We start from the raw sequence: 10,701 nt of genomic DNA, 5'->3' as shown, positions 1-10,701 counted from the left end.
CACAGTTTTGTGCTTCGCAGACGGCGGTTCCAGGCGCAGTTTCGTCCCTTCACGGCACGTGTTCTCGTTGTCAGTCGTGTCCGGTGCAAATCTCTCCATTGTGGATTATGGCCTTGCACTGGACCGCGATGCTCAGTACCACTTCGTCCAGTGATTACATTACTGATTGGTTTCTCTACTCTTGGCCGCAATTGCGAAGATAAAAATTAGAACATCAAGCTCAGAGCATTACAGCAAGGAAACAGGTCCTTCAGCTCACTATGTCTGTGTCAACCGTGATGCAATCTAACTCATCCCATCTGCCTGTACATGGTCTGTTCCCTAATGATCGTGGGTCAGACTGAAAGCCTGGAAAACATCGCTGTTTTATCTGCCTCTTCTGGCAGCAAGTTCGAGGTATCTACCACTCTGTGTAAAAATCGTGCCCTGCATATCTTCTTTAAACTTTATCCTTCTCACTGTAAGGCTATATCCTGAAGTATTTGACATTTCCACAATGAGGGAAAAAAGACTACCTTACCTGACCCTCTTATAATTTTATATATTCCTGACAGGTATATATTCCTCAGCCTCAGACTCAAGCAAAATGTTTCTCTAACCTCTGCTAGCTAATGCTCTCAAACCCAGACAGTATCCTGATGAATCATTTCTGCACCTTCTGCAAAGCCCCACATCTTTCTTTTAACTAGTGACCAGAACTGTATACAATATAACAAATGGGACCTAATCAATGCACTATATGGCTACCACATAACTCACTGCCTGACTGAAGGCAGGTATGCTGTTTGCCTCTTCTTTTGCTATGAAAACGAACAGGGAAATCTCTTCTATTATATTAACACTTTATCGAATGATGTTACATCTATTTCTAGCTAATTAAAACAACAGCTTTCTCTTCGCCCCACAAACCAATCAGAATTCCCTTGTCTGTAGACTGCACACCCACAAAATGTTGAGAGAAAAGCTTCCTGTAGGAATACACCTATCATTACACAGTAACGTGGAACTCCAAGGGTTTGTGTCATGGAGAATCATGATACCGAGAGGACCTCTCTGTAATGTCAGGGCACACTGCTCAAGTAGTATATGATAGCGGTAATTTGAACTCTATAGCAATATTTATGTTCAAGTTGGCAACACTCAAGATCATTTGGCATCACTTGTTCCAATCCAGTTACTCAACCTGTGTGACTAAGATAATGTATGACATATGAAGAAGGTCATGACAACGTTCAGACATAGGTGGATATGTGACAAGTAATATTTGTGCCACGTGGGTGTAAACCAATGACTACCTCAGATTAAAAAACTCCTTTTAACGATCAACTACATTGCCTTTGCTAATCAGACCATGTTAACATGCATGGGCTCTGGAATAGCGGCCCCTTCAAAATAATGGGTGCATATCTGTGATCAGCACAAGCAACCTTTAACAAGTGTTCATCATTCATAAGTTTTGATTCCCTGAATGTGCACTGAGGCAATATACACAATGTTTAGCACTGACTAGCTGCTGAAGGCTGCATTGGAAATTGAAAGCATTCTGCACTCAGAGTCATATAAGCAGTGCCTATGATCCAATTTGCTTAACTCGGCCTAATTAAGCAAGTTGCCTGGATTTGACCCATAGTCCACTAAACCTCTCCCATTAATGAACCTGTCTAAATGTCTTGCCTTTTACCCTGGGAAAAGACCATGACCATCTACCCTACCTATGTCCCTCGGGATTTTATAAACCTCTATAACCGTACTCCTCTGCCTCCTTCTCTCCATGGTCTATCCAGTCTCTCCTTATAATGTCAGCTCTCCAGTCCCAGGAACATGAGTGAATCTTTTTTTTGCAATCTTCTTTAGCTTAATCACATCCTTCTTGTTACATGGTGACCAGACCCCACACAATACTCTAAGTACATTCGCAAAGTCTTGTACAGCTGTAACATAACCCTCCAACCCTTGTTTCCAATGCCCCAACTGATGTAGGTAGGCACGCCAAGCTCCTTCTTCACCACCTGTGTTGCCACCTTCAGCAAACTATGTACCAGTACCACTACATCTCCCTGTTCTACAACGCTGTCCAGGGCTCATTCATTCGCTGTGTATGTCCTGACTGGCTTACCTTCCCAAAATACTTCACCGCACAGCTATCAAGTTAAATTCATCTGCTATTTGCTTACCACATCTATATGGACTTCAGTAAGGCCCTTGATAAAGTTCCACAGGTAGGTTGCAATGGGAAGTTAGCTTGTATAGGATCCAGAAGAGCTGGATATGGAATTGGCTTGATGCTGGGAAACAGAGGGTGAGGATGGAAGGATGTTTTTTAGCCCATGACTAATGGTGTTCCCCAGGTGTCAGTGCTTAGTCCATGACTATTTGTCAATTATATCAATAGTTTGGATGAGAATATACAAAGCATAGTTAATAGATTTGAAGTCAGCACAATAGGTGGGATCATTGAAAGTGATGGTTATCAGGATCTTCAGAGGTAACCTGATCAGCTGAGTAAGTGGGCAAGGAATGGCAAGTGGAGTTTCATTCATATAAGTGTAAGGTGTTGCTATTGGGAAGAATAGTAAGCATAGGACTTTCACAGTGAGTAGTACGACCTAGGGGAGTGCTGTGGAACACAAGGACCTAGGAGTACAGTATATAGCCTTCCGAAAGTAGAATTGCAGATAGGCAGGGTGGTGAAAAAGGCCTTTGGCACTCCAGCCTTCGGCAGTCAAAGCACTGAGTTTAGAAGCTGGGATGTTATGCTGCAAGGTTACAGGGTGTTCTGAGACCACATTTGGACTATTGTGCTCAGTTTTGGTTATCTTGCTATAGGAAAGATGTCATTAAACTGGAAAGAGTACAGAGGAGATTTGGAAGGATTCAAGGAACTTATTGGACTCAGGGACTTATGGAGAGAGGTTGAGCAGGTTGGGACTTCTTTCACTGAAGTGTAGGAGAAGGAGATGTATAAAATTGTGTACAGTTCTGGTCACCGAATTATAGGAAAGATATCAATAAATTAGAGAGAGTGCAGAGACGATTTACTAGGATGTTCCCTGGGTTTCAGCACTTAAGTTACAGAGAAAGGTTGAACAAGTTAGGTCTCTATTCATTGGAGCGTAGAAGGTTGAGGGGGGATTTGATCGAGGTATTTAAAATTTTGAGAGGGATAGATAGAGTTGACGTGAATAGGCTGTTTCCATTGAGAGTAGGGGAGATTCAAACGAGAGGACATGATTTGAGAGTTAGGGGGCAAAAGTTTAAGGGAAACACGAGGGGGTATTTCTTTACTCAGAGAGTGATAGCTGTGTGGAATGAGCTTCCTGTAGAAGTAGTAGAGGCCAGTTCAGTTGTGTCATTTAAGGTAAAATTGGATAGGTGTATGGACAGGAAAGGAGTGGAGGGTTATGGGCTGAGTGCGGGTAGGTGGGACTAGGTGAGATTAAGAGTTCGGCACGGACTAGGAGGGCCGAGATGGCCTGTTTCCGTGCTGTGATTGTTATATGATTATATGATAAAATTATGAGAGGTATAAATAGGGTGAATGAACGTTGTCTTATGGCCTGAGTTGGATAATCAAGAACAACATTTAAAAGGTACTGTATAGGAACAGTTTTGAGGAATACGGGCCAAATGCAGGCAGATGGGACTAGCTTAGATGGGAATCTTGGTCAGTATGACTCGGACTCCCTTTGACTCCATTACCACCCTGTTACTCCTGCACCTGTCTGTGAGATAGCTATGCATTTGGTCCTCTAATTCCCACTGGAAATTGGAAGGCCTAAAGTACAATCACATCAAAATGGCCACATGTTTTTATTTCTAAAATCTCCCCTTAAAGCCTGACAGGACATTCTTTCCAGACGATCTGGTCTAAGTGTTGTGGTCTCAATATCTCAATTCCCACCTCCTCTCTTATTTCCATCTATATCATGCTTGTAGCATCTATACCCCAGCACATTGACTTCCAGTCCTGCCCATCCTGTAATAATAGCTCTATGAGAAAAGCTGGTCATCATCCCCACCTCAGATTCTCTAACCACTTTTACGTTATGCTATTTCCTGCATACCGCCCACTGATTAAACGTGTCAAACCAGTTCAAAGGAAGATAAAGACCTGGCCATTACAGAACTGTTTTAAAAACACAGGCTGGAACCTGCTCAGGGAGGCGGCTACCTACGACCATCACATGAACATTGATGAAAATGTGAGATCTGTGACTGGCTACATAGAGAATTGCACTGAGGACATCATTGCTATTAAACACATCCCTGTGAGGGAAAATCAGAAGCCATGACTGACAGCAGAGGTTCGGGCACGGCTGAGAGATTGGGACGCTGCCTTCAGATCGGGGGATAAGACAGCTCTCAGGACAGCAAGGCTGCACTTTCCCACACCGTCAGGAAGGAAAAAACAAGGTTATCCACAGAGAATACGCTGTCACTTCTGTGACACCAGAGACACAAGGCACCTATGGCAGAACACTCAGTCCATTCCGGACTACAAGTTCACCCTGCTGAGCAACGACAGTGACGCTTCTCTTCCTGAGAGGCTGAGTGCCTTTTTCCTTTGGTTTGATGCACGGAATGATGCGCTGGCACGGAAGGACCCTCCCCCCCACCCCTGTGGAGCGGGCACACTGTCCGACTGCAGCTGGTGTGAGCAAGACCCCAGCCAGGGTTAACCCATGTAAAACAGTGGGGCTGGATAATGCACCTGGTCGAGGTGCTGAAGGACTGTGCAGTCCAGTTAACTGCTCTAGCGGATACCCTTAACATCTCTCTGAAACAGTCCACAGCCTCCTCAGGCTTCAAGGTAGCCACCATCATCCCTGTGCCCAAGAGGGCAGCAGTAACCTGCCTCAATGGCTACTGTTCAGTGGAACTGACCTCAGCAATAATGAAGTGATTCGAGTGGATGGTTATGGATCACATTAAATCCCATCTTCCTGCTACATTGGACCCTCTCCAGTTCGCTTATTGCTCAAATCTGTCCCCTGATTATGCTATAACCTCTGCGCTCTACTCCATCCTGTCCCACCTGGAAAATAGTACCAGGATTCCATTTATTGACTTCAACTCAGCATTCAATATGACCATGCCGCAGAAGCTGTTGGTTAACTGTCCTTGCTGAGTCTCAACACCATTCTCCTAGATCCTGGACTTCTTGACAGAAAGGCCACAGTCAGTTCTTGTTGGCAGAAACATCTCTAACTCTATTAGGCTGAACACTGGCACTCCCCAGGGTTGCACACTCAGCCCACTGCTGTTCACGCTATTGACTCATGACTGGACTACTAGATCGAGTTCAAGCCGAATCATCAACTTTGCTGACGACACAGAAGTGGTTGGTCTCATCAACAATGATGACGAGACAGTGTACAGAGAGGAGCTAGAATGGCTGGTAGCATTGTGCAATCGCAACAACCTGAGTCTCAATGTAGACAAGACCAAAGTGCTGACTGTGGACTTTGGGAAGGTACAGGCTAACCACCCCTCATTGGACAAACACAGCTCCTCTGTGGAGAGAGTTAGAAGCACCAAGTTTCTGGGAGTGCACATAGCAGACAATCTCACCTGGTCCCTCAACACCATCTCTTTGATCAACAAAGCACAGCAGCATCTCCACTTCCTGAGGATTTTGAGGTTTCCCTTTCCCCTAATTTAATTAATTTTTACAGGAGCACATCGACAATGTCCTGACCAGCTGCATCACCAACTGGTACAGGAATTTCAAGGCATCTGACTACAAGTCCCTACAAAGGATTGTGAAGACTGCTGAAGGGATCATCAGGGTCTCTCACTGATTGAATTGAATTGAATTGAATTGAATTTCAGTTTATTGTCATTTAGAACCCACAACTACAATGCAGTTAAAAAATGAAACAACGTTCCTCCAGAATGCTATCACAAAAGCACACGACAAAACAGACTACACCAGAAAATCCACATGAGATTTGGCAATCCCCAAATCCAAATCCGGAGAGGCTGCTGTGTATTAATATCGCGCTACCATCTTAGCACGTTCCCCGGAAAGGAGCTCCAAACCCACCAGACAAAAGAAGACTACCCAGACACACCAAGTCAGGAGACCAACTCTACCACCCAACAAACCAAAAACTAAAGCTACAAGACCTACACAAAACCACATAGTTACAACATATAGTTACAACAGTGCAAACAATACCATAATTGATAAAAAAAAAACAGACCATGGACACAGTAAAAATAATCCAAAGATGTTAAAAGACTATAAGTTCAAAAGAAACAACCACACAGTTTCCACAAGTCCTCAGGGTCCCGATAGACTCAGCATCCCACGCAGGCGGCAGAAGGGAATACCCCGCTATGGACTTCCAAGACGCCGGACTCAGCCTCACAGATGCAGCACACAGTGAAAGCGCCCCAACCGCAGCGGACTCCGAGTCCGTCAAACCTCCGAGCCTCCGACCATCCCCTCTGGCACAGCCTCTCTGAGCACCATCCTCTGCCGAGCGCACTACGATGCCCCCGCCACCAGCCACCGGCAACGCGATCCCGAGGACTGGGGACCTGTTCTTCCCAGCAGAGTCCCGGACCTCACAACAGCAGCAGCAACGAAGAAGGCCTTCCTGGAGATTTCCAGATGTTCCTCCATGCTCCCACATTCGTTTTTCACCAGATTAGGATTATGCACGGCACCCAGCTTGACAAATAACAGATGTCAACTCCAGAGAGGCCGCTACAAACTGCATCGCGCCGCCATCTTGAAGCATGTACTTCAAAAGTACCATTAGAGGCATTGATCAGGAGCACTGCATACATTAGGCCCTTAACATTGTCAATCATCTGTCCCATCTGTCCAAGAATCTCTTTGACCCCCTACAATCAGGCAAGAGGTACCATGGCATCAGGACAGGAACTATTAGGATGGGAAACAGCTTCTTCTCCCAGGCTGTAAGATTCTGAACTCCTTGCCACCATACAGGAACTGTCATGTATAAAGCACAACTGTTTGCTGGTTAACTTGTATCGTACATGCACCTTATTATTTGTTAATTGATTGGAGGTAACATTACTTTGTGTGTTATGCGTGTGAGTTATATGTGCTGTGCGGTGCACCTTGATCCAGAGGCACATTGTTTCATTTGCCAGCTCACATATTGAATGACAATAAACTTGAACTTGAAGTTGAATGACACCACTATTATATGTGTCTATCCGTGGCCTGAGTTCATCTGCCTGGCTTGTTAGTATTGTTGTATTAAAATAAATGCATTTTAACATATTACTTCTGCCTTGCTTTCTACCCTGCATATTGAATATACACAATTGAACTTCTATGTCTGTCTCAATGTTCTCATGAGCTGCTCTGCTAACTTTTGGTTCCATGTCCCTGCCAGAACAGTTTAAACCTTACTGAGTAGCTATAGTAAATGTCAAAGTATCTCTTGGCAAAACTTCAGCACTATTACTTCAAACACCATACTTTGATCTCAGACACAGCCAACATAGCAATCTTCAAAACGGCCACTCTAAAGAGATTAAATGGCTATCTATTTATGCTGTACAATCCTTGTGCACATTTCCCACACTTTCTAATTACTTTGTAGCGATCACCAAGCAATTCACAATCCGAAGATTTTAAGACTTCATTCTTAGAAATCTTCGATTATGTTAAAGGAATTGTTTAGCTGCCATTCATAATTGTTAAATAGTTAGGGTGTTAATTACTAGATAACTGTCTTTGTCAGGTTTAATACAGTTTTATGAAATATATGGGATAATTCCGCACAAAATACTTTTCCAAAACTGACAACATGGATAAATCAGACAGCAATGTGCAGTGCCTCACAACCCGAACTATAATCTTTCCCAATGTAGATTTCTGCTAACTTATAAAGGTAAATTGGTTGCCCAAGAATTGATATTTCTTCTGCAAAGTAGGCATAATTTTAAGGTGAGTGGAGAGAAGTATAGGAGGGGTATCAGAGGCAAGTTCTTTACACAAAGAACGGTAGGTACATAGTTTGCCCTGCCATACACTGAAATACCCCTAGAACACATTAGGGGCATTAAAGACCCTAAATACCCCTAAAATTCATTAGGTATCAGGAAACATAGAGGAGGCTTGACCTAAACACAGAGCAGTGTAAAGGATTAAGCTATGAGCAATAATTTTAATAATAAGCTGCAAAATAACAAGCCAGGAGGGGCCACAAAACAAGACAGAACAGATACTTGACACAAGGCAACAAAGTAACTGAAGGCTAGGGGCAACTGGCTGTTTCGATGGGTGAATGAAGACTGTGGATAAGAGTTGGGTTTTAAAAAGAAGTGCGGGTGATGAGTTAAAGACAAGTAGCAGGTGTCTCCTACTAGCTAAAGCAGCCAAATGGAGATTGGGAGGAGCCTGAGATTCTAGGACGATCCGGATGGGTCGGATGGAACTTGTTGATGAGTGAGGGATCCAAGCTGTAGTGAGACATCAGCCAAGAACTCTCCTCTGGGCCATACCCTTTCCAGTTATTGCACACCCTGTCGATGACGACGTGAATCCACCAACTGGTGAACGGTGTACACTGGACTATCTTCCACCATCGTAGGTTCTTCAGGTGCAGGCTCAGGTGGGTTGAGTGGTCCATGGACAATGGGCTAGAGGCAGGAGACATGGAAGATCCTGAGGGACAAGGGCAGACAGTAAGTGACTGGATGGATGGGATGGGTAATCTTGAAGGGACCATTGAACCAGGGTGAGAGCTTGTGGGAGTCGCTGCAGGGGTAGATCTCAGCTGGACAGCCAGGCATGTTCCCCAGGCTAGAGTACTCTAATTGGCCCCACTAGCGGTTGGCCTGGTGGCAGTAGACAATGGCTGAGTCATGGTGTTCCTGTAGGAGTTTCATGAGGTCAAGGGGTTCCACCGACTCCACAAACTTACAGGGTGAAGTCAGATAAGGTTTCAGTCAGTTGATCTGGTGAGCGGGTCCCCAATTCAATAGTGAACCAGAAGGCCAGGTGAAGTGAGGGTTGTGAATTGAGAGTCGGCACAAAATGAGAGGAATGTTGGATGAGTCAATCAGGAGGAATTGAATGGATTCGTAGTGTTCTTTGATGCTCATGTGTACAGGCTGATTACACACTCTGACCACTCCAAGGGATGCCCGTCAGTGGCCATGATCCAGAAAGGATGAGTGATAGAACATAGATCATAGAAATCTACAGCACATTACAGGCCCTTCGGCCCACAATGTTGTGCCGACCACGTAACCTACTCTAGAAACTGCCTAGAATTACCCTACTGAATAGCCCTCTATTTTTCTAAGCTCCATGTACCTATCTAAGAGTCGCTTAAAAGACCCTATTGTATCCGCCTCCACCACCATCACCGACAGTGCATTCCACGCACTCACCACTCCCTGTGTGAAAACTCACCCCCGACCTTGTACCTACTTCAAAGCAGCTTAAAACTACGCTCCCATTCCAGGACGCAGAGAACATTTGATAAGTTGGTGATCAGCTGCTTTGCAGTAAGTGCACAAGTCGTTTCTCTACAGTCCCTCGCACTCTTGGGTAGGGCAGGGGTTAAAGGAGCCGGAGATGTTAATGACAAGGGTCTTGCAGCCTGAAACAGCTCTGAGAAAATTGAACTGCGGTTCTAACTGATGATCTGAAGGTTGGTCCATACGTGGCCCTTGTCATTACGGAGAACCAAAGTGATGAAACTTTCGAGCCAGTGGGCATCTCCTGGGTAGACAGTTTGTCTTTCGAGTGCTCCGAGAGGACATGACAATAATGGGCCAGCAGGACTTTTCACATTCCAGCCACACTCTGCTGAGGGTCCTGAATTCTATGGTATGATCCAGCACAGAGCACGAGCCTTGTCGCAGGCTAAGTATCTGATCCACCGCCTCCCTTCCACATCCCGGATGTTCAAAAACCCCAGCACATCTCAGCAGTGAAATCCCCATCTCCAATGCAAATGGTGGTCGTGTTGTCCCAGGTCAGAGCTCGAGCGATGAGGAACAGGATGCAGAGTTGGTCCATAGAATACAGAGACAGCTGGAACTTGAAACGTAAGACGACTGAGACAGGAAGTTGCAGCATGGGGTTGGGGATCTGTTGAAGCATTCGGGCATCAGAATCCGTGTCTCTAAGGGAGGAGGTTGACTAGGACTGGGTTCCTGCCTCATGACAGGGAATTGCAAGAGACTGACGAGACTGACTGGTCGTAGTTCCCTGTTGTTTCTGGATCATGCCTCATGTCAATGGATGACTTCCTTCAGGTGAACAAACTTTGCTGGTTCAATCGAGGGTTCAGCCATCCTGTCAGGAAATGTGGATAGGATTGACCCAAACACAGAGCAGCAGAGACGATTAAACAGTGAGCAATAACTTTAATAACAAGCTGCAAAATAGCAAGCACAAGGGGCCACATAAAAAGAGAGAACAGATACTTAATACGATAAGGCGAAATGGTAACTGAAGGCTAGGAGCAACTGGTTGAGGCTGTGGGTGAACATGGACTGTGCCTGAGAGGTGGTTTCAATGGGCTGCAGGTGATGAGTTAGAAACAAGAGGCAGGTGACTCCTATTAGCTGGATGGAGACTGGGAGGATCCTGCAAGTGCAGGCCTGACATTAGGGGCATTTAAGAAACTCTTAGATAGACGCATGAACGACGGAAAACTGCAGGGCTATTTTGGAGGGAAGGGTTAAATTGATCTTTGA

The sequence above is a fragment of the Hemitrygon akajei genome, chromosome 23 (assembly GCF_048418815.1).
Source record: "Hemitrygon akajei chromosome 23, sHemAka1.3, whole genome shotgun sequence".
NCBI classification, from domain to species: Eukaryota; Metazoa; Chordata; class Chondrichthyes; order Myliobatiformes; family Dasyatidae; genus Hemitrygon; species Hemitrygon akajei.
Note: the sequence above shows the minus strand (reverse complement) of the source record.